Genomic DNA, 26,563 nt, shown 5'->3' with positions numbered 1-26,563 from the left:
TTGTCCCCCTGCGCTCCACTACATAACAGTTTGGCCCAGGAGAACAATAAAACAGTGTCAGTTTCTGCAGGGAAATAGAGACAAAGTGAAAGAGGAAACAATTCGTCCACAACAGGACACACGGCCGTGGAGGATAACCTGCCTTCAAAGATGCTGGGGTGGCCTATCAGAATAGTTTAGAGGTGGCGCACTTCAAAAGGGCTCGCTGCTGCTCCCGTACCGAGTCGTTTTTCCTGCTATTCTTGTGGGCTGGTTTTGGGTTGCTATAAGTAGCCTGCATCCTGTCCCTCTGTGGTCTCAGGTGGATAGGTTTTGTTTTTGTAGCTGCAGCCAGGCCTTTAATGGCTCTCTGTGCTTCCACTGCTTCTGTTGGCAGGGCTGATTGGCTTGTTAGCAATGTACACATATATCATATACCTGCCAAACTCCGGTGTAACTCGCAGTCAGTGAAGCAGGGTCAGTGCAGTGCTAAGTAGGACACATAATTTTATTGTTATGGTGCGTTAGCTTTTATGATCGAATGAATTAGATGGTCTACAGAGCCAGCAAAAACAGCATGATATTAATATGTGATCTGCATGCTTTGTTTTTAAGCTACTTGTAAAATGTAACCAGCCACTTCCTGTGTTTTAAATGAAGCTTCAGCTTACTACTAAGACCTTCCTTTTAGCAGCTTACTTCTTTATTGTGATTTGTAGTTTGACTTTTTGTATTCATAGTGAACATTTGAATCAATCAATGCATGTTAATTTGCTGTAAACTGTTCCTTCTTTCTAGTCTTTGTACTCTCGAGTGATTGTGGTAACTCTTTGGTCTCACTATGGGATTGTTGTTGCATTGTCCACTTGTTAATAACCAGAATTTGAAGTAAAAGCATAAAACTTTGCTGAATTTCCTGGATAACATAGTTTTGTAGTGGGTAGTGCTGTTGCCTCAAAGCAAAAAGGTTCCTTTCTCAATTACCAGCCAGATAGGGCTTTGTGTGGTATCTGCATGTTCACACACATGGGTTCTCTCCAGGTGTGCTGACTTCATTCTAGTCCAGAGACTAAGGTAAATTCATGACACTAAATTGCCCGTCAATGTGAGTGTGACCATGAATGTCAGTCAGCCTTGTGACTGAGTGGCAACTAATTCAGGGTGCAACCCTTCTCTCCCTTACCTACTGACAGCTGGGATTAGCTCTAGGCCCATGACCCAAAAAGATGCATTGATGGATGGATGAATGGAGGAATGCATGAATGGATGGATGAATTGATGAATGGATGAAAAGATGGATGGATGGATGGATGGATGCATAAATGGATGGATGGATGAACAATGCAAGGGTGGATGGATGGATTGATAGATTGATGGATGCATGGATGGATGGATGGATGGATGACTGCTGACCCTTTTAAATTTAGATTGATATATTCATGAAATTCTGAACCTTAAGTTTTGCCCAGTGATGTTTCCTTACAAGTGTATCTACAGTAGTGGCCAATCCTTACCCTTACATATGGTGCCAAAAGTCTAGACAATTTTATGTATTTTCAGTTAAGGTGAGACATTCTTCATCTTCAAGTATGGGTAAGAGCTAATTAGCAAAAAGTTGTGAATTAAAGTTTGTTAACAGCCACCAGAAGATAGCTCCATGAGTTTCTCATATCATATTAACGCTATGAATAGTAATGACAGTACTATCAAGAGATATGTTGCAAAAGACAGGTGCATAGGAAACAAATGAATCCAACAGAAGTTCAAGCAAACACCTGCACGCTGTCTACATTGCACATTATTTACTGATATGCTGCCAATGTATCTATGCAATTTAGGGAGTGTAAAAATGTCTGTGTTCATTTTGATCACTGAAAACAAGTAATAACCAAGCAGCAAACTCTGGTCCTGAAAAATGAAGCCAATGCAGAAGTGCAAAAACTTTCAAGACAGTGAGTGTCTACTTGAGGCTGGCTGCAGAAACACCGGAAGTCACGTACACAACACATGCTAAAAAGCCAGTTTCTACACAAGAAATAAACTGGTTTACAGCCTGGTTCAAAAAACCAAATGTGTCTCATGAGCTAATGTCTTCTTGTCCTCACACTGCACAGGGGGATGAATTTTTTGGTACCACAATCGTTTTGATTATATTTAGGAAAAACCTCACTGTGCTCTGGTTGGTGCTTCTCATCTGACTGACATAGCTTGACAGGCAGAAGCTATCTACCTGTCAACCAGAATGCTAGCTAGCTTAGCTGACAGGAAGTCGAGCTCAGTTGTCAGGCTTTTGTCTACCATTAGTGCGATCCAAAGTTCGGTTGGAACCGTGATTTCAATATGGAAGCTGCCACAGATTAGCTTCAAAAGCTGTTGGAGTCTGCCTGTTGTAATCAGACAGCTGACGTCACACTGGCTTTGTCCAAGTCTTTCTACAGTCTATGGGAATAACCCAGTATTAGGTGCCTAGGACTTCTGTTTTTTAGTTGCCTGATCAAAGCAGGGCTTGATACGTAGCAATTTTTACAATAAATCATAGAAAGTTTTCAGTTTTATTATCATGACAACCCTAATGGAGTCAATTTAATTAAACATAGAAAAAACATTTGGTAGCCTCTTATTTCCTAGTTGAACCTTTGAGCAGACCTTATAGAGTTGAAAAGACAAGCTTCAGTGTCATAAAACCACAGTCCAACAACAGTCCATATATGAAGATACAATGTACCAAAATACAACAGTACATATATTCATTGTTAATTTTCCTGAAATGCAGCAGTCTCAAAATGTCATCTTTCTGTCTTCAGTGTCTTCTATCTTTTTCAGCTTGAGCTCAGAAATACTTTGAAAAATGTAGCTTGCACCTCTACTTCACCACTTGTTAAACAAGTTAGGTAGTTTATGAAAATCTGTTAAATTCAGATGTAAAACAGTATCCCTTTCTTTAACTTTTTAGCATTTAACTGTTTAGATTCAAATTTGGCCTTGTTCTATTTCATTTATGTATTTAGTTTATCCTTTTCTAAATGTAAAGTTTTGAAGGGAAGTCTACAAGGACAGACTTCTGTCACACAATACAACGAACAAAGAGAATGCCAATAACCAATTTTAATAAAGTGGATATCTGAGCCTTGTGGTTTGTTAATGTCTTTAAATCCTCTTTGTCCTTGTGTGGGACAGCATCTGTTCCACGCTTGTCCTAAGTGTCACTGTATCCGCCTTGATCCTCCAGAACCTCCTGGATAAATACAGGTTTGAAGACGTGCCAGTCTGCAACTTTAGCGGACCCTTCCCCGTCCGTCTGTCTGCTTCTGGTCTCTCCTCACGCTCTCCCCCCTTTTACAGCTTTTGTGTCCTTTTGAAACATCCCGTCCGTGTTGATCCGTGGTGGTTTGCAGGTTACCTCTGCTCCTCCCACAACACTCAGAGGCACACATGGTCCATTGTTTAGGGAACCAAGCCTGATTAGCGTGTACTCACCAGTAAGGTTGGTAGGCAAGCCACTTAGCGGTGTAAATGACCTCTGTGGTGTAATTACGTACAGTCTGTGGTAACCTGGTGGTCTAAACTCTGGACAGAGAACACCTCTGCTCCCCCTGGCCCACCTGCCCCTTTGTTAGCCACCCAGGGAAGACTGAACGCATGCTTGTGTGTCCCTCTCTTCCCCCTTTTCCTCTTAATGGCTTTCAACTTTGTTTGGCTTTCCTCTCTGCTGCCCTGAACTGTGGGTCAGCCTCCCCATTAATTACAGCTCCTGGTGATTACGGGGTGAGAGGGAAAGTGGCAGAGTTTGCCTAGCGTGTGGCGGGTCCAAACAGGGCAGCTTTGACTGTTTATTTAACCATGTTAGTATCTCAGGTTAAGTATTGGTGCCATTGTTTCTTTGTGACTCTTGACCTCTGCTGTCTGGCATTAATCAAGCCATCCATGGCTGAGGATTCTGGGTAGTTTTTTTCATATCAAGAACACTTTACTTTAGTCTAGTAGTAGTTTAATGCTTTAATAAATGTCTGTATGTAAAGCACCCATGAGGATTTTTTTGACTGGAAGGTACAGTATTTGGTTAATCAGTATTCCTGGCTACCATGACACCATGAAGACAAAAGAACACTCCACTGCCTTTATCTTGACATGACAACTTTCAGCTCCTGATTGTATTTTAGTAGCCTTTTTTTTTACACTAAGGTGCCAAAACAGTGCTGTTTTAGCTAGGTTTTGCTAACTGTTCAGAGTAGCTATGATTACGAGTAAGTGTAGAACCTATTTAGCTAGCTTTTGCTGTACATTTCTGGTATAACTATCACGACAGAACAGTTTTAGCTTACAGTTGCCTAAATTTCAATTTTTTCCCTTCTTGCAGCAAAACAGTGCCTTTTTTGCAAGGTATTGCTAATTGTTCAAAGTAGCTTTTATTACAAGTTAGTGTGGTGCTTTTTGGCCAGTTTTAGCGAGGGTTGTTTCTTTTTTGTGTGTTTCATAGTGTATATTTGCACTTTAAGCCAGGTTTTGCAGACTGTTCAGTGTAAATTTCATTTAAACCAAGTGCACCGCCTTTTTTTAATGACATGACCATTTTAAATTCATGGTAGTAAGTATTTCAGTAGCTTACTCTTTTTTACACTGAGGCGGCCAAATCATGCCGTTAAGCTTGGTTTTGCAAATTGTTCAAAGTAGCTTAATACAAGTACACATATTCGTTTTTTAAGCTAGTTTTATCTCTCCTTTTCGAAAGATTTTGAACGGCAATTTTTAGTGTATAGTTGCTTGTATTTATGTTTTTTTTTTTTTTTTACTCTGTTGCAGCATAACAGTGCCTTTATAGCAAGTCATGTTTCAATGTTATGCCTGCTAATTTTACATGACACTGTCCAGTTATGACATTATAGGCTTTCTCATGTGACCAAACTTTCAATCAATCAATTAATTCTTATTTGTGGCAAAGAGGAAAGATGTTCCGTGTGCTCTCATCGTGTGGTAAACTCCAGATTATATATAGTCGCATATAGTCGAAAAAAGGGAGAAGCCACCAGGGCTATCTTCAGGCACACTCGCTTGAGTCAAGGATTTGGTTACAAAGCCATTAATGTTTCAGGGCATATCTGATAGAACAATAAAATCACAAGGAAAGCCAACCGGTTTCGACCACACGTATTATTTGTATTTCACCACTTCATAACTGAAGTTATCAAATGACAATTCACAAAGAATGCAGGTCTGTGCTATGCTCTTTGAAAAATTATTATAATGGTCCAAGGCTATTAACCATAAGCTAAGCTAGCAAAATTTAGCATTGTTACCAATGATTGCTTGAAAGTATCCTCCTCTGCAAGCTGTATTTCTTGGTTTGGTTTGTCCTCTCTTCAGCCCGGGGTTGTGGAACATCAGGACCTGTGAAGAACTGTTAGTGCTCTACATGCCTTAAACTTCTACACAATACTGTATATTATCCTTAGATTTAAATCCTTACAACAAAGTGGGCAAGGAGCACCTTTGTAGCAAGCTCAAGCTGAGGATTCAATGTAGTTTTATTTCACGTGGCATGGCATAGTTTTTAGTGGCAAATGTGACCTTTTTCAATGTATGGCTTTACATTTTGCAGCTTAGCAGTGCCATTTTGAAGTAGGTATAGGTTTGTATGGCAAGTTATTTCACATTGCATGATATTGTTTTTAGCTTACAAAGTACCTTTTTGCACCCACCTTTCCTTACTGTGTTTCAGCCAAGCAGTACTTTTAGCTTTTTTGTTCAGTAATATTAATTAACTTTGCAAAGGCATGCCATTTTTTAGAGCTTAAAGTTAAACTCTGTTGGTGCAGTTTTACTTTCAGCCGCTGATAAGTTCCTTTGCAGGTTGAAATTGTTGTTGGTGAATGAGTGTTATTTGTATGAAATTAATTAGTTGTTGATGTATATTGCCATTCAGTGTATGGTATCTTTTTTTTCTACTCTTTATCTTGTAGTAGCCAAGCTACACCTTTTCAGCCAGGTTTATTTCCACATTTATAGTAGTTTATATAGCATGACACAGTTAAAACCAGTAAATGTTACCACTCCTTGTCTTTTTTCCCCTTTTTTTAGTACCTTGCAGCAGCCAAGCAGTGTGCAGGCCAGAAAAATGTGGCAGGGAAACAGCACAGCGACAAACTCACAGATGCTACCGGGTGCAATCACAGTCTCATATCCTGATTGTGCAGTTGGTAGTGTGGACAATGAGGGCGGAGAGAGGGAAATGTGCAAGGCAGCTTTCCATTATGAGATAGTGTGTATTACTGTAATCCAGAGGGCCTCCTGCTCGCTGTGGCGTGTGCCAGACTCCTGGGTGGGCAATCTCAGAGACAGTGGGGAGGCCCAGCTTATTTCTGGGCACATTTGGCATGGCCTATATGGCTGTTACAGGAACTAGAAGTGGAACAGAAGTCATAAAAAGACATTTTGATATTTTAAGGGAAACTTTTTTAAGTGCTTAAGGTAAAAGGTGCGCTATGCATTCTTTCTTGTTCTATAGTTTCTTCAAATTACAGGAATTGAGAATGATGTTTAGCATGAAAATAACATGGAAAGAGGAACTGAGAAAAAAGACAGTGTAATGTGTTCTGCAGGGACAAACTGTAGGGCAGCATACACAAAAAGACTGAAGGGGCCTTTGATACGGTTTGTAATTGGCCCTCAGCCCCTGTCACTAACTTTCTTGTGGTTCACTTGTCAGAGACCCTCATAGTGTGAAAACCCACGCTGCCCTGAAGACCACTTGTTGGGAGCCTGCTGATCCTCTGGGGCTCTGCGATGGCCTCAGGAGAATCTGAAAGCCTGTCAATGTTCTGCCAGAAAGCTTATCCCTGTGCTGATGGCACTGCGCTGGCATTGGAGCGCTGCTCTCCGCTGAGACAGAGAGAGATGGTCGGTGTCCCACTGGAAATGTGTCTCATGCCTGTTAAGGTGTCTGCAGGAACATTGGCACAGGGATTTTTTTTGAAGGCTCTGCAATAAAAACACATTTGCAGACACACAAAGACACATACTCAGAGAAAAACATGCAAATTAAAATAAACCAGCACAGTTGATTATCTCTGCTAATTAGATACTTGTAGAGATGAGATATATGTATTTTTTAATGTTATGCCAGCTAATCCATACCATAAACATGTCATATTTTTGCATGTAGGGCCTCTAATGACTGGGATTATATATGATTGCTGTTTTACTCCATCTAACCACATTGATAAGAGTTCATATTAGAGCTCATGTGTGTAGTTTTTTGGTGAATATGAAATGGACTGAAATGAATACAATTGCCTCTATATGGCCCAATCAAACAAAAAGGACTATCAGTAAATTTTTCACTAATTTTTTATTATGAATGCTATAATCCCGTGCTGTAGGGAAAGTGTCAGATACTGTGAATTGCAAACTGCAAAAACAGCCTCTTTATTTTGAAAAAAAGGTGACACATTTGACTTTTGGGGTGAGATCTTCTGTTGCAATAACACCAATAAACCAAGCACAAGAAAATACTACCTTGGAAATTAGATTTTTGTTTCTCATTTATAATACTCCTGGTTGAATAAATGTCTGGCTAAATAAAGATTAGATATAAACAATAAGCCTGACAGATGCCTGACCATTACACCAACAGGGCCTGTAATGACATTGTTTTTAAATACATGCACTTCAATTTGAAGTTGACCCCTATTTTTGCAGCTAAAACAGCCTCCACTCTTCTTGGAAAGCCTTTCACAAGATTTGGAGTTTTTCTGTGGGAATTTGTGCCCATTCATCCTGTGTAGCATTAATGAGGGCAGGCACTGTTGTTGGACAAGAAGACCTGGCTCACAATCTCTGATCCAGTTTATCCCAAAGGTGCTTGACAGGGTTGAGATCAAGGCTCTGTGCGGGCCTATCATGTTTTCATACTGAACTCATCACACCATGTCTTTATAGTCCTTGATGCACAGACATATTGTAATAGAAAAGGGCCTTCCCCAAACTGTTGCTACAAAGTTGGATGCACAGCATTGTCAGAATGTCTTGGTGTGCAGAAGCATTAGGATTGCCCTTCACTGGAGATAAGGGGTCTAGCCCAGACCATGAAAAACAGCACACATTATTATCCCTCCTCCACCTAACTTCACAGTTAGCAAAATGCAGTCAATCAAGTAATGTGCTCCCAGCAAACCCAGACTCGCCCATGAGACTGCCAAAAAGTGAGGCATGATTTGTCACTCCACAGAACACGTTTCCTCAGCTCCACAATCCAATGTCAGCGTGCTTTACACCACTTTATCCGTGCTTGGCATTGGACTTGCTGATGTGAGGCTTGCATGCTGATGACCATGGAGACCTATGACCATCCCATTCCATGCTGCACAGTTTTTGTGATTACATTAATGCTAGTAGTTCTGAACTTTTCAGCTATGGAATCAGCAGAGCGTTGGTGACTTTTACAAACCATGTACCTTAGTAGTTGTGATTTAATGGGGTCTTCCACTTCATGGCTGAGTTGCTGTTGTTCCTAATCGCCTCCACTTTCTAATAATATCAGTTATAGTTGACTGTGGAATATCCAGCAGGGATAAAATTTCATGAGCCGTATTGTTGCAAGGTTGGCATCCATCACAGTTCCAGGCTCATAGTCACTGAGCTCTTCAGAATGACCCATTTTGTATCACAAATGTTTGCAAATGGAGACTGTATGACTAGGTGCTTGATTTTATACACCTGTGGCAGCAGGTCTGATTAAAACATCTGAATTCAATAATTGACAGGTGTGGCCAAATACTTCTGCCCATATACTTTATCTTTCATCAAAAAAGAAGTTTGGGCAGGTAGTTTTGAGTACCTCTGTATGACTTCTGCTCTTATTCAGATTCCAGTTCCAGTTGAGCAGAGGCACTGAAAAGCTTAGCTTTAATCTTCCTAAAAGTGTGTCTTTTTAAGGGTTAATTGACTAAAGCATGGCAATTCTGTGCTTGTCTTCATAAATGTACATATTTACATCAAAGAGATTCACATTCTCCGTTAGATGTAGAGAGTTTGGATCTCACATCTCTGAGGCCCTTGATTGCCATAGTTACTGAAACAACAATGATCATCGTCCCAAGGTCATAACCTTGTGTGACCTGGGTTCAGGGGGAGGTTGTCTGGGGTTTCCTGAGAATAATGACTGGGAAATCTTCATTTCCCAGACCTCCCAGTAACCCTTCAAAGCAGGAGATTTACGAGGCTCAACGAGGGCTCCCCTGATTGTCTTTATGACAGGACGTCCAGTCTGGGCTCTACTATTACTGTCATCTGGGGGTCTTCAACTCTAAACTTAGCCTGCTGTTGAAGATGTAATGGTTAAAGAAAGGTGTGACACATGGGATAATAAAGCTCCATATCTATAAGGATGATTTATTGAGGAAGTAAACTATTTGTGAATAAGACAGCAGTGCTGACTGTCTCAGACATGATGTTTGTAGCTGTGCACATGTTGTTACTTCATGTTTTGGCTCCCCTTTAAACTTGTAAACTGAAGTATCCTGTACTCGCATGGATGAGCAGCTGACTTTCACTCTAACAGACACAAACAAACACGCACTCTCACAGGCATGGACTGGCACTAGTGGAGACATACATGGGTCACCTGGCAGGTCATGCCCCCCCACTGGTCAGCCCTGCTGTACGGCTGCATTGATTATGTGCTTGTCTGCAAGCATGCAGTCAAGCATGTGCATTTTAGCATCTGCACATTCTCTATGTGGGCATATGGCTTTTTATGGGCGGATTTATGTGTCTTTATGTATAAATGTATTTTATTGAATGCCAATTCCTTGTGCTGAATGTCACAGGCATGAACTATTCTCCAGGTTAATACCTGAAACTTCTCAAAATAATAGACTTTTAAAAAATGTGTTTCGGAGTAGATTTAATTGAAAGCTCCTGTCCTGAACTTTAGGCCTTTGTTGACTTTGGTGTCACCTGTGGCCAATCAGATCATTATATCAGATCTTGTCCTGTGTTTCCTCAAATGGCTTACAGTGCCTATTAAAAGTATCCACCCCCTGTGGATGTTTTACGCTTTTATTGATTTTATATATCAGTCAAGGTCAATATAATTTGGCTTTTTTGACCAAAAAATAAAACCCTCTTTAATGTGAAAGTGAAAACAGATTCCCACTAACTAATGGCAATTAAATAGAAATATGTAATGTAAGAAAAGTGACTGACCTAATTCAACAAAGATCAAGCTAACTGTTGCTAGTAGTCTCACAATTAGTTAAATGGGGATCACCTGTGTGCAGTGAGTGTGTCTCAAGTGATTACAGTATAAAGACACCTGTGTCTGGAAGGTCCAGTCACCAGTCAATCAGTATTCCTGGCTACCATTACACCACAAAGACAAAAGAACACCACAAGGAACTCAGAGAAAATGTTATTGAAAAGTCTAAGTCAGGGGGATGGGTACAAAAAATGTCAAGGCACTGCACAAATTCCAGAGTTCAGTTAGATCTATCATCAGCTAACCGAGGGAATATGACACATGTTTAAATCTGCCTAGACCAGGCTGTCTTCACAAACTGAATGACAGTGCAAAAAGGAGACTAGTGAGAGAGGCCACCAAGACACCTATGGCAAATCTAAAGGAGTTACAAGGAGCAGATGAGATGGGAGAGACTCTGCACACAACATCTGTTGCCCAGGTTCTTCGCCAGTCACAGCTTTATGGGAGAGTGACAAAGAGAAAGACACTGTTGACGAAAACTCATATGAAATCTAGAATTTGCCAAAAGGCATGTGGGAGACTCCATTATCAAGTGGAAGAAGGTTCTTTGGTCTGATGAGACCAAGATGGTGCTTTTTGGCCACCAGATAAGACACTATGATTGGCAGACACCAAACAATGCACATCACCACAAACACACCATCCCCACTGTGAAGCACAGTGGTGGCAGCATCATGCTGTTGGGATGCTGCTCGGCAGGCTTGAAGGCTTGTAGAGGTATAAGGTAAAAATAAATGCAGAAATATATAGTTAACCCCCTATTCTTAAAACAGAATTGCCTTTTCATTGGTAATGCTAATAATGTGGGCAATCTGAGTGAAATGATTAAGAAAGCAATGTCAGACTTCATAGCTAAGTCATAATGTGCATAAACATCAGGATTCCAGATAATAAAGTAGATGGAATTGAGACAACTTTAATGCAAGACATTTAAATGATGGTGAAGAGACTAACATTAGATAAAAGTTTGAAAAAAAAAATAGAGTAAAGGGCACCAAAAACGGCAAAAAAAAAAAAAAAAAAAAAACCAACAAAAAAAACCCAACATATACTTAAAAGTGGCAAAACTGGGTTGCTGGGGCAAAAAGAAGTGCCATACATTGGCAAAAGCTGGCAAAAATTAGTCAAAAGTGGCAGAAATTGGCAAAAAGTGGCAGAAATTAGCAAAAAGTGGCAACAATTGACTAAAACTGGAAAATATTGGTGAATATTGGCAAAAATTAGTTAAAATTTGCCAAATAGAGCAAGGAGCAGCAAAAATGCTGGAAAGTGGTGAAACTGTGTTGCAGTAAAAAAAAAAAGTCTCGTATATGGGGAAAAAATGGTAAAAAGGTTTAAAGTGCTAGAGAGAAGTGGCAAAAAATAGGCATACAACAGCAAAAATGGCTGAAAAGTGGCAAAAATGGGTGAATAGTCGTGTTATTGGTGAATAAATGCAACAAAGTGGCAAATATGGGCAAAATGGTTAAAAAGAAGCTTAATGGGGTTAAAAGTACAATAGGGTAGTGTAAAAAAATAGGTACAAGTAGCTAAAAAGTGGCAAAAATTTGTTTAAAAAATGGTAAAAAGCAGTACAAAATTATCAAAAGTACCAAAAAGAAGTGGCAAAAATGGACAGAAAAAGTTGCGAAGAGGGTAAAAGTACCAAATAAATTCACCATCAGAACTCAATGATAATGAGGGAACTGTCAGCCAGGGCAAATGCTAGCACTACTGCTACCGATCCAACACATATGCATTGACATAATCAAAAAATCAACAACAAATACAACTGGGGAGGGCCCATTCTCTTGGTTTTTCAGGGTCCCAGTTAATTCTGTGGGCAGGCCTGACTTCACATAATGTTTTAACTGATAATTTTGTTGGCTTTTCTAAAAGAGGCATTACTACAAATCTAATTCTGATTTAGACAACTTCATACGTTTTTTTAGTTGATAAATTACATATAAAGATTGAAACCTTATCAAATCAGCAATACAACAAGCTTAGTGAAACCAAAAGTGATGTTGGACTAAATTTCTCCAGTCAAGTTCACTTACAGTACAGCATCTTCAACAAAAGCAGACTGATACTTAGTGTTTGCTCTTAAAAAGTTTTATGGGAAAAAGTAACAGAGATGGTGATCGAGACAGCTGACCCCTGACATGCACATATGATCATCGCCATTGTGTGAAAATAATTAGCTCAAAGTATGAATTGTTCTAAGAAGAAAATTGGCATTTAAAAACAAAGAAAAAGCGAGGCAGTCAAGCATTTTTATGCTACAGTGAACCTAATTAACAGCCTCGTCATGCCTGGAATACAAATTAAGAACAAGTCTGCTCTAAAGTTGCAACATGAACTGCAATGTTTGCCTGGCTCAGGTATGGCCCACTTACTGTCCGCTGCTTGTGGGAGTCAAAAAGTGTTGTTAATAGCAAAAAATATGGATAAACCACAATGAATAAGGGATATTCTAAACTGAAGGTCAGAGAGGTTTATAAGAGGCCAGTGTCCAAAAACAGATAGAAAAACATTTAAGTGGTAAACACTTGGACTACTTCAGCCTCTCAGTGGACTGTCTGCATCAGTGGCCCAAAACCTCCACCTACCCCTGCACACAGAGGAAAATAACCATGACTAACGCTGTATTAGTCAGACTTGTACAAAATATAATTGAAATTTTAGAGTGTTTTGAAGGCCCGCCACATCTCATAATGTTATAACTCATTTGTTTTTGAGCGGTGGCAGAGTGGTACGGAGACCACGAGGGCCTTAAAAGAATACGGTCTGCTAATCGCTGTGAGGAGACACCCTTAGAGCGACCATGAAATATGTGCAAGGACCCATGACCACTGAGATAATAGTCTGTGCCCCGTCTGTGGAGTCTCCCCATCCACTCTCTCCTCCACTTCACTCCCACCCGGGTTTGGAGTGGCTCATGTCTGGGACAGATGGTAAGATGAGGCCCCTGAATCTCCTGGCAGAGCGAGGGGAAGGACAATATGTCACGGGAGATACCAGGATAAATAAGTAGTGTCATCTCACTAGTTTAAGAGCTGTTTTTAAATTTACTGGACCCTTATGGACTAAGATAGTAGTATGACAAAATGTATGTAGGAGTGTATGGGGACACACTTCCTCTTCTTCTGTCTCCTTTCTTCTTCACTGTTCTTTGTTTGGGAAGGCAGCGCCACAGAAAGTGTTGATCCCATTCAGTAGAATGTCCTTGCTGATTGTTTTGTTACTATTATCTTTAAATACACCAAAAGTGCAATCTTTCTCGAATTATCCACATAAGTGATTATTGTGAATAATTAATTACGAAGCTCATAATTAGACTATTTTTTGAATTGACTGAGCACTAGTATTTACTTCACAGAAAAAAAATATTTTGTTTTCATTAGTGCTGTTAAAAGATTTAAATGTTTAACCACAACTAATCTCATGTTTTTTCTGTTTTATCCCATTTTAATAACCTTTTGAACCCTGAGCCTGTTTTTTTAGGTTTCTGCTTGAAAATTGCATACCCATAATAAGATGGGTATATCTCTGCAACCACAAGGTCTATTTGAATAATTTTGGTGTCATAGTAAAGGGAACAGTTGTGAGATTTGTTGAGACGTGTTAATATGAGTTTATGTGATAGTGGTGAAGGGTAAATAAAGATGGCACACAGCAAAATTTTTAAAAAATTTCATTTGAGGTGTAGATCGTGTGATCTGCATGAAGTGTCATAGCGGTCGAGCCGGAAATATGGCGAGTGGGTTGACACAGCGGAGCTGTACGGAGTTTGATATGTCGTAATTCATTTAGTTGTTATTTTTGTTGTGTTTGGGGCATGTAGCCCAGGTTCTGCTGTTTAATTTGACGTGCAACATCACTATATTCTTTCGTGATTAGTGCACTATTTCACACTGTTTGCCAGTGCTTCTCAAAGTCCCCCAATTGGGGAACCTCTGGGTTCAAGGGGTTACAATGATACTTTTTTGAAAACAAAACAGTTTTTGTCATTTGGGATTTTTACAGTGTCTTAACCTAAGGGTTATTTACCTCCTGAGCTGCTTTAGGAAGATTAAAGATTTTAACTGGAACTAAACCACAGAAAAAGGAACTTGTTATGGATCATGAAGGAAATAGAAGGTACAAATTACTTTTGAATTGTCCACTAAGCTGTCTGTGAATTTTTAAAATGAAATGGGACATTAAGGGCCAGTGGTGGACTTATTTTATGTCACTGTTGCTGCAAGGAGACACTGACATGGCCTAACCAAAGTGTGCTAAAATGCCCAATAAAGCATGAGATTAGTCTAGAGAAAATTAGTGCACTAATTGTGGACCGTGATATATCACAATAGATCGTGGCAATCCTACTTCATTCATTAATAGCGCAAGTGCAAGATGCATTTTTAAGTTTTTTTTTCCTCATGAGAATTTTATGAATGAAAACAAAACCCAAGTTTTCTGTTAAGTAAATATGCCTTATAAGGTGCCATTTTTATTGAACAGACATCAGTTCAAAACAAGAAGTAAAAAGCAGGGCTGGTCAGAGATAATCTTTACCCATCATGGTGGTATTGTTTTGTTTGAGTGCCCCCTGTTGGTGAATATTTACATACTGTGTTTTTAAGCACATGCCATAAACTTTGATCTACCTAATGTTTCCTCTTTACTTAAATCCACTTGCCACTCAAGCGGCCACTCCCCTCTGTATATATAGAGTGAAATGTTGTTCAAATGTAAGCATTTGAGTTGTATGAAAATAGGCATTAATTTTTTTTTGTTTTTACTTCAGGCTGAAATCATGTTAAATTCTGCTTTACAGTTGGCTAAATTAATATGGGGGCTAGTGGAGATTGACTCACTTTTGGTGGCAGCCTCAAGTGGCAGCCTGAGGTACTGCACTTCCACTCGAGCTCCTTTTTTCAAGCCCCTGAGGCCATTGTTTGATAGTCACATGAGCACAAAAGGATCAAAGCAATATCTATTTAATGGAAACAATGGTGCTCTTCTGTTCACAGTGTGATTTCATTTAAAATACAAGAGACAAAAACATCTTCTTGACCATTCAGATCTAGAGTAAAGGCTAGCTGTGGTAGGCAGTAGTGCCTGTTTCCTAGCAGGGAGTTGTGTGAGCAGGAGCTTTTTGTGTCCATGTGTCAAACCACATCCAGGGCAGCAGAGAAGAGAAGATGGGGGCAGCTCTAATTAAAGCCAAAGGAAGAGTGTCGTCTGCTGAGAACTCACGACCAGGGGCCACAGTAAATCAATGGACAGCTAGCACTGTCATCATCATCAACAGCTCCCGATCAGAGCAATTGGAGGGGAACAAAAAGGAATGAGAAAGACTCTAGCAGGAAGCTCCTACCACCTGTGCAGAGGAAGAGAAAGTGGGGGAGAGGGAGACAAACACAGAGACAAACAGACAGAGAGAGCAAGATTGTGGCGGCGTGGTTCAAGCGCTGGAGATTTATCGTTTCTTCGTTTAGGTGAGGCAATTTTGTCATCATCACCAAGGACATCTATTTTGATAAACAAAGAGGCAATTGTGGAAAGATTGACTGTAAGCAGAATGATCTAATAACCCTTTAAAAAAATATGGATTTTCTCCTCTCAAACAGCTTCATACAGAGAGTGCCAATGGTAAATGTTCCTGGCAACATCAAAAGTGTTCCCCAAGAGCAGATTTAGACTATTGAACCCTGTAAGCGGTATCAGAGCTCTCCTGTATAAGTGAACTCTGCCTTTTGGCCAGCGAGCCAAGGCAGCGTTGGATCAGATTCTTACGCAAACACGAGCACATGAACGGCGTGTTCTCATAGCATTAGCATTCCAAATGTTTTTCAAGACGAAAGTGAATGCGACTATTTTTGGTCCCATAACCTGCTCTCTCAGATATCTCCTTTTGAATCAAATGAGTTCTGACAAGGGGAATCTGCATACAAAAACACAGCAGGTTTGGAGGCAGTGGCCAGTCCACTGGTGACGGCCTCTGAAGCTCTCTCTGAATCTCTTCATTCACTGCCTGCTCCTTATAGACTTCTTTAAATGGCTGCCTCTGTTTGTCCCCTTTTCAATTTGAAGGTTAGAGAGGCAGTGAGGCATAAGGCCACACTGGTACATGCATCTTATCCACTGAGCCAAACAGAAACTTTGGAAGAAGCTTTCAGTAGGTTAATACATGGGTTATTCAAGAATGACATGATAAGACAAATGCTAAATGTGTCTTTAAAGTGGGATCCAATAACATTTATCTGACCCACTGCTTTAGTATTTATCACTTTGTAAGCAAAAAATAAAAGTCTGATATCTCCAAGCAGGGGCGTGACAAAAAAGTTCTTGGCCCTTTACAGAAATAGAGCCCCTTTCACCAGCCTTACTTTTAATTAATGCACAAAGATCAATATCAAAAATAACAGGGTCATGAATAATATTTAAGTAAAAATAAAGTGTATCAGCCTTTATTTTTAAAACACTGAAATAATATAAATACAGTAGTACATACAGTATATCGTTACATCAATGTGCACAATTTGAAAATCTTAGCCTTTCTTCTACCCTTTTTTACTGCAGACTGCTGTATTCCCCAAGACAGTCTGGCAGCAGACCATATCTCTGACAGCCAGTCTGACACGCCGTTCAACTGACATGTAGTCTCTTTTAGAATGGAAGTGCCAAATGTCCTTTAATAAAACAGAGAAAAAAGTTCAAGGCCTACCCTGGGGGTAAATTATGGATAGACTCCTTTTAGAAGAAGATACGCAAACAGTTACTCGCTTTGGTTTCGTTAGCTTTAGCTAAAGCTACACTAGCTACTTGGTTAAAGTTACTATGTAAGCCAATGTAGCTAAGTTAGTTTTAGCAACATGAGCTATAGCAAATGAAGCTAAAGCTACCATGGCTACACGGACAACATAGCTTATGTAGCTAACAATAGTTTCATTAGTAAAGATATCCATGTGCTTTGTAGGCTTTTGCTACGTTAGCCACATAGCTACCCTACCTGTGTATCTTAGGTAGCTTCTGCAGCCAGCGGAGCTACCTTTGCTGCATTAGAATGCTATCATGAAGAACAAGCTTTTTCCTGTAAGCAGACTGTTTACTCTGCTTCATCAAAGGTTTTGTGAGCGTGTTTTGCAGGTCAGGTTTTTAACTGTCGGTATCCTAATCCATACCTTATCCCTAAATTTAATCCAATTTCATTTCAAAAGTTATAGCAGGTATTTCTGTTATGAGAGAGATAGTGTCGCGTATTAACACTCTGTGAGAGGGAGCGTCTGACATGTAAGGTCTGCAGCCACACTGTCTTGGTCAGATGGAGCTATAATCAGCTGGATAGTTTAGAAGTTTGTATCACCGACTTTGTTACAGGGATTGGGGGGTTTGAATCCTGAACAAGTATCCAGTGTGGGCCCTTGAGCAAGGATCTTAATGCCCTGAACATGCCTTTTCATGATCTGTTGTGGGGATTTAGTATGAGGTTTCTTCAACAGTGACTTTCTCTTTGCCACTCTCCCATAAAGCTTTGACTGTGAAGAACCCAGTCAGAGCTGTTGTATGCAGTCTCTCCCATCTCAAATGCTGAACCGTAACTCCCTCAGAGTTGTTATAGGTGTCTCAGTGGCCTCTCTTACTAGTCCCCTCTTGCATGGTTGCACGGTCTGATCTAGGCAGATTTACACATGTGCCATATTTCTTTCATTTGTTGCTGATGGATTTAACTGAGCTCTGGAGTAAGTTCAGTGCCTTGATAAATTTTTGTAACCATCCCCTGACTTATACTTTTCAATAACCTTTTCTCTGAGATGCTTGGAGTGTTCTTTTGTCTCCATGGTATAATAGTAGCCATGAGTACTAATCAGCCAGTGACTGGAAGTTCCAGACACCTCTTTTTATAAATATAATTGATTTATAAACCCAATAAAACATCCAAGAGGGTAAATACTTTTATAGGTACTGTATTTTAGTTGGCTGAAAAACCTGATGTCAACTTGTTTCAGCCACATTTATCACTGAAATAAACAGGTATATTGTGTTCCTGAGCTTCTACGAGGAAAATATAACCTCACCAGGTCCATTTGCAGGCAGAAATATATTTTTCATTCTATCTAAAAGAGGAAAATTCTGCTGATACTAATTCTGTTTCTGACTCACCTGCTCAGAAATACATATTAGCAAGACTGAGGTGAACCAAGTCCTTGTGAATCATACAGTATCTAATGTAAGATGTACAAATGTTTTATTCATTCAGCAAATACAAGGTCCAGATTATCATATTATAAAAGCCGCTCTGTCTAAAGTCATTTGTCGTCTGCTGCTAAATATGCAGACGATTCTTCTACATGCTTTGTTTCATTGTGCACAAACCTTACATCAGGAGACGGTGCTGCTATTGGCACTCCACTCATCATCCCATGTGGCGCTGGTGGGCATATAGAGCACACTTTCAAAGAGGTGCCATCTCCATATGTTCACCACGATAATCTTTTATCCGCCATCCCTGACTTTGGTTTACTCCCTTCCCTCGCCTGTGGCAACAATTTTATTTCTGCATCAATTAGCACAGTGATTAATACAACAAGCAAAACAGTTTCCGAGGTAATGGCACACAATTAACATCTCTCCCAGTCATAAAGGGTATGCTAAACACTCGCGCACACTTCTTCTGCTTGGAAAATAAGAGACGTGTTTAGTGTCTAATTCATCTGCTCCGGAAAGGACATGAAGTTGCTTTGGCTTTGTGCTACGCCATCGCCACATTAATCTAATTATAGATAGCTGAAAATGAGTCTTACAAATCAGGAGTATGTGAGACACCCCTTCCCCCCACTCACAAGCACACAAATTGCCCTCTAAATAGGAGAGTGAATGCCTTTGCTTTTCAATGCAACCACACAAGTGCCAACCCACCCTTCAAATGCCAACATGGCTGCTGAAAAGGCACCATTCACTCGCTTTGTATCCAAACTTGTTACCAGCTCACTTTTACCACCCTGTCCTCGTCTCTCTCTCTTCTCCTGTTTTCTAATTACAAGCCCACTGGCACGGGGAGGGTGTGCATGGGTAAATAGAGCTGTAGGGGCCTGTCATGTGTGTAGTAGTGGAGATAAGGTCCTTGCAGCGCTGAGGGATGAGATGATTTGTTGTGATTGACAGCTACCTTGAGACTGGCCTGATGGAGTTGTCAAAGCTGTATGCTAACAGCCTGTTTCCTTACCACTGCAGATGTACTCTGCTCCGCTGTACTGCACACACAAGCGCAGTGTTTTTGAGGCACATCATGGGAACTCAAATATTTATTAGGACAATGGTTTTTAGATGCAATATGAGATGACGCTGTCAGATTTCAAATGGAATCTTGCTTTCGGGGTTATTCTAGTATAAACAAGCATTTTGTACCGACAGCTTCACTCTGCCACCTCTTCTATATCACAGCCTTGTTTTTTCTGCAGAGCAAAGACAGAGCTGTGTTTGAGGGTGCCGTCTTGGGCTAACACCGGGTGTGTGAATACAATGGCAATCCTACATCTGGGAACTCAGTGGGAAAACTATCCCATTTCTCACTTGTGCTGTTAGAAAGAGGGTGTTCATTTTTACAAGGTGGATAGTGTTACTACAAAATGAAGTTGTGCAAAATTCCCTGTGAAAATCTGGTTATGAGCGTTAACTCTGATTTTGACTGGGACTATTCATCACATGGGTCCGCTGAGAGTCAGCCGAGCAAGTTTGTTTATGGTGGGATAAGTGTCTTCCCACCTTCAGGAGAGTGTTAGGAAACTGTCAATAGAGGAAATAATAAGGGAAAACTCTAAATGTATTTTACTGCCAAAAACAAAAGTATATATGAAAAAAATACTGTGAATCAATTAATGAATTGATAATTTAAATTAAGCAGTTTAATTTCCTTTCTACTTATCATTCATCTCCAGCAAATTTTTTTCTTTATGGCGGCTGTTATAGTCCTGAGGACCTTCACTGTTTGATAAATTTACATGCAAAGTTAAGCTACAGTTATACCAGTCAGTTAGAGTAACTGAGCTTAACAGGTGCCCACAGCAACATGCATCTTAAAAGTCCAATTTTACTCAGCCTTCTATTGAAATTAAACTGTTTAAACTGCATGGTAAATGCACTAACTTCTGTTTTGTCCTGTGCTCTTTGTCTGCGTAAATGAAGACCGCCTCACTCACTTTAAAACAAGTCCTCCTGCCAGTACAAATTATGTCACCAAACCCAACTAAAGACAAACTAACCTAACTTAAGCCAACCTGTTCAAGCTTGCCTAACTTAACTCACTGAGTGCCAGCCCTTTTATAAAATGGGAAGTGCCTTGTGCCAGCATTTTTGGCCATTTTGAGTCATCTTTCAAGACCCACAGAATATTTTGTACTATGACTCTGAAAACACAGAATAGCTCAAAAAGCAAACCCTCTATTTCATCATGGAAAAAAATGTTTGTTTGCACCTTGTTCCGTTCTTGATTTATCTGAAGTTGAATAGAGGCTAGTTTCACCAAAAAGACCACTTTTTTGCTAGAAAGCTGAGAAAAATGCATTTTTGTGAAAGAGAGTCTGTCAAGCAAAACAGTGATTTGGATGTTATAATTTTCCCTTCAATGACATAAAAGACATCTGAAAATTGTATTACAAATGTTATTTTATATTGTAAAATAAATAAAAATAAATACAAAATAAAGCACAATACAACTGGACTGCTGCCAGGGACCCCCTGTACGCCCACGTCCTCTCCTGCTTGCGTGTCCCCTGGCACTGCCGGCAAATCATAGAATATAATCTATAATATGTTATATATATATAATCTATAATATAGATTTTTTTTGTTCTTACCACTTTTTCTGCCGACAGACTGTGTTACAGAATTGCATGGGGCTTACTCCTCTCTCAAGTCTGCTTCTGAAATCACATGAGTGAACGCATAAGTGATGGTTTTATTCGATAAATTTGGCTGAATCATCAATGGGTTACTAACGTTAACTTGCCTCCATCGCTCTGGGACGGAGATTAAGACCTGCTCCGCCCACACAGCAGCCATTCCTCAGAGTCTGGGTCAGAAAAGTCTGTCTCTGAAGTGTCATTGCTGTTTGCATCCAGCTGGCCAGTGGATGCTGACGTACAGGGGAGACCTGGCGGCAGTCTTTAGCCTCTTGGCCGGCCAAAGCAGATGAATGAAAGCACCAATGGTGGACTCACTGTCGGTTTCAGTGAGTTACCGATTTCTCACACAAAAGTTTAAAGTTTCTTCCAGCGTCCACCAGCAAAACTGGCCACTTAATCCCTCAGTTTTTTGGGGGGCATTTTGCGCTGACACTGAATATTTTAGAACTTTTAGCTTAGATTACCTCTATCCCTGCGTCTCCACTTCATGCTCTGATTTCAGTTGTTTTTGATCTACCGTCTTCCGTGTTTCGACTACGTATCCCAGAAGCCCCAAAATTACTCACAGGGAGCGTGAGAGCGCCCCCTTGTGCCTGCCGCCGAAAAAACACTTTGACGTATATAAACGTCAACGGCACCCAATGAGTTAAGCATGCTCATTAACCTAACTGAAGCATGTTTAACTTGAGATAAGCTAAACTTTCTTAACCTAAGCTAAGCTAACCTAAGCTAATCTAACCTAACTATTCAAGCCAAACCTAACCTAAACAATCCTACTTTACCTTACCTAACCTAAACCAACCTAACCTACCCTTAGATAACATAACTTTAGCACAGCTAATCTAACCTAACCTAACCTAAACAAACCCAGCCTATATTTAAGCTAAACTAAGCTCAGCTGACCTAACCACACATGACCCAACCCAGCCTAGGCTGACCTAACCTTACCTAAACCAATCTAAACCAGTCTAACCTAAACTGAACCAATCTAGCCTATCCAAACCTAAACTAAGCTTAGCTTTCCTAACCTTACCTTACCCCAACCTAAGCTTATGTAACCTAACCTAGACAAACCTAAGCTAAGCTAACATAACCTCACCTAACATTACCAAACCTAACCTTACCTAAACCAAACTAACCCAAACTCAGCTTAGCTTACCTAACCTTACCTTACCCCAACCGAAGCTCATGTAACCTAACCTAGACAAACATAACTTGACCTAAACTCACCTAACCTTACCAAACCTAACCTTACCAAAACCAACATAACCTAACCCAACCTAAACTAAGCCTACCTAACCTTACCCCAACCCAATCTAACCAAACCTAACCTGGCCACACCTGAGCTAACATAACCTTACCTACCCTCGTATAACATTACTAAACCCAATGTTACCTAAACCAAGCTAACCTGACCCAAACCTAACCTAAGCTTAGCTTAGCTAACTTACCTTACTCCAATGTAGCCTTACCTAGCCAAACCTAATCTGAACTACCTTTACCCAACATAACTTGTAAAAGTCAGGGGAAACCTAATTGCACAACGGTTTCCTACTGTTGCAATTAGGGTCCTGTGCAAATAAATTCAAGTTTCAAAATTTATACAAACAAACTTTACAAAAATCTTCATTTTTAATTTAAGGTTCAGTTATGTGCTGGGAAAGTAAGAAAAAAAATCTATTAACTAGTAACAGGTGCAGCTAAAAACAAAGCTATTCTTCTGTGTCACCCGGTGTTTGCGTCGTGCATGTGGGCTACAATTATAAACACCATCAGTTACTGAAATATCTCAGTGGTTGTCAAGTTCTTCATTTCCTGAATTAAGTGTAGGGGTTTTGCTTGTGAATGTTATGGCAGTAGGCCACAGTAGTGGCCACAGCTGCACATTTGTCTTGAGAAATGCCACTTTGAAGATGATGGCAACAACATATCTCAAAATAGTAGGGCCTTGGCAACAAACGGCTGGAAAAATAAGTGTACTAATAAAAAACAGCTGGAGAAATCACTGCATGGGCTCAGGAACACTTCCAGAAATCATTCTGTCAACATAGTTTACAAATGCAAGTAAAAGCTTTATCATGCAAAGAAGAAGACATATGGGAACACAATCTAGAAATACTGCTGACCTCTCTGGGCCAAAGATCTTTTAAAATGGACTGAGGAAAAATGGAGAACTTTTCTGTGGTCACATGAATTGAAATTCTTTTTAGAAACTATGGTCACTGTGTCCTATGGACTAAAGAGGAGAGGGCCCATCCAGCTTGTTATCAATGAACAGTTCAAAAGCCTGCATATCTGATGGTATGGGGTTACATTAGGGCTTATGGTGTGGGCAGCTTACCCATCTGGAAAGGCACTATCAAAACCGATTAGTATATAGAGGTTTTAGAGCAACATGCACATGCTCCCATTCAAACAATGCCTCTTTCATTTGTCATTATTTATGGCAAAGTTTCAGGGTTTACTAGGCAAAATTTAAGTTAATCTTACCCTTTTGAGTATTTCAGGTGAATACTTGAGTGTTTAATGACATGTACACAGATATGCTTTACTTCAAGGCCAACTTGTATGACTCATGTGCAGCCTTTCTAATTTGAGAAGTCTGTCCTCAAGGAACAGTAAAAAAACAAAATTCAGATGCTCTTATTTTGTATTCGGGGTTCAGGATGAAAGAATGACAAGCCTAACTCTTTACTTGGTCAACAGATTTCTCCTCTGGCCCTCTCCTCTCTTTCTGGTTCTCCCTCAAGCCTCCTTCTCCTTCCAGTTTTTCATCTCAAGGAACAAAAGCTAAGTGTTTCGCTGTGAGCCAGATCAAGGGCCTGCTTCTTCCTCCCAGGAAAAGGTGGAATAACAAACATGGCCGACGTCGAAAATCAACCATACCTTCTGTTGGCTCCAGACTCCCACATCTGCGCCGCACCACTCTCTGTCTCCCACACAGCTGCTGCCGAGGCTGGGGAGGCTTCAGCCCAGTGCCTCGCGGCTCCCATCGCCTGCGAGGTCCCCTGGGAAGAAGCTGACTGGCACCTAGACTGCCAAGCAGATGATGGATCCTACCAGGAGAATCCAACATGACAGGAGGGAGGTGAGGCTGCAGGAGTAGCCATCACTGAACCTGAGGACGAGGGGCAGATGCGGTCAGCTGCCTCAGCTCTCTGTGCGTATATATTGTGTGTGCTTGAGGGTGGCTGTTACATGCTAATACATATAAATCTGTGTCAATGTATGCATCAGAATGCCCGTGTCTATGGGTGGGCATTTTGGCACATGCAGCCTTTTTTTTCCAAGATTTTCCACTCCAGTCACATTCTCCATCTGGACCCAAAGTATTTCATTAGCTGTAGGATGTTAAATATTTATTTTGAAAGCTGACAAAATATCAGTGTTTAACTCTTAATGTCTGTCATGTCTGCTGATGGGCTCTCCAAAAACTGAAACAGCTGCCAGATGACACATGGTGGAGTAAATACACCAAATCAAGCTAAAAAGAGATCAGTCGAAGAGGAAGGAGTTACATTTATATTCATAATAGATCATATAATCTGACAGTAGCTTGAGAGAAAAGACAAGTCTCTTAGCCAGTTTCAATTGAAAGAAAAATGATTCATAAGTGTTTCCTTGGCTCAGCACATTGTTTTGTAATTTCTGGCCTGACCAGCCTGATCTTGTGATACCAGCTGGATGAAAGCTTCATTCTTGCCCCGCGGCGTCCCACTGTGCCATTGCCTCAACCAGACACAGTGATGGTAAGTGACTGCTGTAATTGTTCCGCTCCCAGCGCCGACACTTCAGCCAACCAACTGGCTCCTTCCTCCTGGTCGTGCCACATTGCCCTCGTGGGCCGCCTTGGCACGAAACCCGCATCCCCCCTCCGGACAGAAACGGAGATTTAATACAACTGTACAGATTGATGCTGATGTGGAATTTCTTTCAGATGAATGACTATCGATGATTGTAGTGCTTACATGATTCTCATGCTGGCATCAATCCAGCCTGGATGAACAGAAAAAAGGAGCATAAGGAGAGGGATCTAAAATGTGGATTTCAGTAAGAAATTGTTATTTTCTGATGCATTTATAACTGTTAATAGATCAAAATTAGTGATGGGAATTTCATCTCTTTTTAGTGATCTGGATCATTTGTCCCAGTTCAACAAGAAAAGATCCCAACAAGCTCTTTATTCGGCAGCATTTTTGCGTCATTAGATCGGCCTAATTTAGCGTTATTTTGTCATATGGTTTTTATTTGTGCTTGTATTTTACTCCAATTGTGCTTCATTTCTTAATTACTGAAACTCTGATGTAATCATTTTCTGAAATTAGCCGTCTACCCAAAATGCCTCGTAGGCCAGATGGAGTCTGCCCACTAGCGGGGGTGTACAACATCTCCCCAGTTTAAAACATTAATTTTACACCATCAAGCATCAGTCCTCCCTACATGGTGTGTCTGTGGTAGAGAGGTGTGGAGACAAGATCACCCCTATTCTTTCAATCAGATCTTGTTAATATAAAAGAACCGATTCTTTTGACCAGCTTGTTCTTAAACAACACATCACTTATCAATAATATGTCTTTAATGCCAAAAATCACATTATTTTTTCATATTGCTGCAGTCGGACGAAAATCTCTTATCTCCAAATTTACCTCTTTTCAGGGAATGAATGAAAAAACACTGCCTTCTTTCAATTAATTTTATGAGGATAGTCAGCATCTCTGACACGTTTGGTTTAAAATTTATAAAACCCACTAAGAGATTTAAAGGATGACCAATAGCACTGATTTATGGAAGAAAAAGATAAAATAATACAAAATGGAGATACAAGGTTTTTGCCTGATGCCAGAGTTATTTGACATTAAGTAAAGCAGAGCCAGAGCTCTGTCTGCCCACCTATTAGGATATGTGACAACAATGATACAGCACAGTATCGCAATAACTGCAGGGGCAGTATTATATCACAAATATCAAAAGTGAAGTTTTTATACATGAATTATCAAGCTAGCTAGCACAGAAGATATTTTTCCATGGAAGGATAAAAGTAATTGTTTTTCTCTTCGATCGGCAAAGATTTGTGGGTGAGGTCAGCAAGATTGATGGGAAAATTGTTAAAACAAACATATAAGCATCATGACAACATTTCCCCTTAACAATCACATTCAAATTCTGCTTTTGCATCAGGCCCTGGAGGTCAAATATGCCATTTTACAATCCTACAATAGAGCAGTTATCTATAGATGTAAGTTTTCAGATGAGTTGGAAATTTTTTTTAAACAAGCTCATTATGTGGGGCATATCCTGTACAATATTTAGGCAGGTTTCCTTTATTAATGAACAGAAAGATGTCTTGCACACTGCAGGGCTCCAAAAATATAATTATTTATTGCACCAATGTAGTGACGTTTCGAGCAGTGTTGCTCTTCATCAGACTTCATCAACACTGCTCGAAACGTCA

This window comes from Cheilinus undulatus, linkage group 15 (genome assembly GCF_018320785.1).
Source record: "Cheilinus undulatus linkage group 15, ASM1832078v1, whole genome shotgun sequence".
Lineage (NCBI taxonomy): Eukaryota > Metazoa > Chordata > Actinopteri > Labriformes > Labridae > Cheilinus > Cheilinus undulatus.
Note: the sequence above shows the minus strand (reverse complement) of the source record.